The following is a 1,872-nucleotide window of genomic DNA, read 5'->3' on the forward strand; positions in this document are numbered from 1 at the left end:
CACAGAGACCCAGGTTTCATGCTATCCTTGGGTCTCTGTTAATTTTCTGGTGCTGTAATATGATACCCTGACAAAAACCACCTAGGGTAGGAGGGCTCATTCTGGCTCACAGTTCAGAGGGGGCATTATCTAGCATTAACGTGGGGAAGGCATGGTGGGCAAGAAGCAGAGAACAAGCAGGAAGTAGAGCCAGGCCATAGATCATCAAACGCCTCCCACCCCCCATGATCTCCTTCTGATGAGGCTCCACCTCCTAAAGGTTCCACCACCACCTCAAACAGTTCCACCAGAGGGGACCAAGTGTTCAAACATATGAGCATATGGAGGCCATTTAACACTTGAATAACAGTACTTTGTGCTTTTTTTTTTTTTTTTGGCTTGTTTTATTTTGTTAACTGATCCTCTTGATGCTGTGGGATAATGCTCTTGTACACTGTGAAGATTTGTCACCTGTATTGGTTTAATAAAATGCTGATTGGCCAGTAGCCAGGCAGGGAATATAGGCAGGGCAACCAGACTAGGAGAATTCTGGGAAGAGGAAAGGCAGAGATGCAGTCAGCAGCCAGATGCAGAGGAAGCAAGACAAGAATGCTTCACTGAGAAAAGTTACCAAACCACGTGGCCAAACATAGACAAGAATTATGGGTGAATTTAAGTTGTAAGAGGTAGTTAGTAATGAGGCTGAAAAATAGGACAAACAGTTTAGAATTAATATAAGCCTCTGTGTGTTTCTTTGGGACTGAACTACTGTGGAACTGGTTGGGACAGAAACTTCGGTCCACAATGTGAGGCCCCAGCCAGGCCACTGTGGACAGACTCAAAGGAAGCTTTATTTCCTGGCCTCTTCCTCCTTGGACAGAGTCTTGATGATCTCCTCTTTCTTGGCCTGGAGGTGCCACCTCTTGGTGCTTTCCTGCTTCCTAAGTCTTAGACTGGTGGGCCTCAGCCTGGTCAGCCAGGAGCTTCTTGTGGACCTGTCTGCCTTCAGTTTGTGGGTGTGCTCCATGGAACCCAGTGATTTTTTAATGCATTCCCTTTGACCTTCAAGTACAAGCTACGATACAGGTGGCGGTCAATCTCAGATTCATCTTCTGAGAAGCCAGCATAGGACTTGCATCCTTCTCAACCAGGTCACCTTCTCAGGCCTGGGAGCATTGGCAGCACCCTTCCTCTTCCCTGTGTCTATGTGCCTGCCCTTCTGTTGAGCCAAGATGTTTTTCTGGCATTGAGCTCACGAATGGACAGTCATAGGCTTCTGGATGATCAGCCCATCTCTGGTCAGCTTCTGGATCTGCTGACGGAAGTTGGCATTGGCAATTTCGTTGGTCTCATTGGGGTCCAACCAGGCCTTCTTTTTACCCTGGTGGTGGACACTAGAAGCAAGCCTCTTCTGAAGCCTGACCATATTCACGGCTGCAGATGCAGCAGCAAAGGGGAAGAACCTTGTAATTTTGAGCAAGTTATTTCCTTTATCCCTCTGACCTTAGTCTTTCTGAGTGTGACGTGGAGACAGCAATGCTTCTGCTGCCCCTCTCCTGTGGTCCTGTAACAGTCTCCTGTGGCCCTGAGGGGGCATGATTGGGTATCACCTTCTACATGTCTGTGGCCATGCATATCATATCCCTGAGTCATGTTATTGGGATCCAGTATTCATGGTCACCTCTGATGCTGGAACAAATGAACCCCGCTTACTTGTGTTAGCATTTACAAAGCACTTAGTACATGCCAGACACCATTTATTTTTATAATATTACCTCATTTAATCCTATCATCTCCTCTCAGCCAGGTAGGCTGTTCTCTTAGCCCTACTTTATAGATGAGGTGCCGGAGAGAGATAGAAAACATGGCTTAAGAGACAGAGCCTGGCTGTAT

The 1,872-nt window shown here is 47.1% G+C and overlaps 1 pseudogene; it reads right to left on the bottom strand.

Annotated features, from left to right (window-relative positions):
- Positions 1-829: 829 nt before the first annotated feature.
- Positions 830-1,405, bottom strand: LOC126510983 (60S ribosomal protein L19-like; annotated as a pseudogene).
- Positions 1,406-1,872: the final 467 nt, after the last annotated feature.

The sequence above is a fragment of the Alexandromys fortis genome, unplaced genomic scaffold (assembly GCF_014885135.2).
Source record: "Alexandromys fortis isolate MF-2015 unplaced genomic scaffold, M_Fortis_MF-2015_v1.1 scaffold_103, whole genome shotgun sequence".
Taxonomy (NCBI): Eukaryota; Metazoa; Chordata; class Mammalia; order Rodentia; family Cricetidae; genus Alexandromys; species Alexandromys fortis.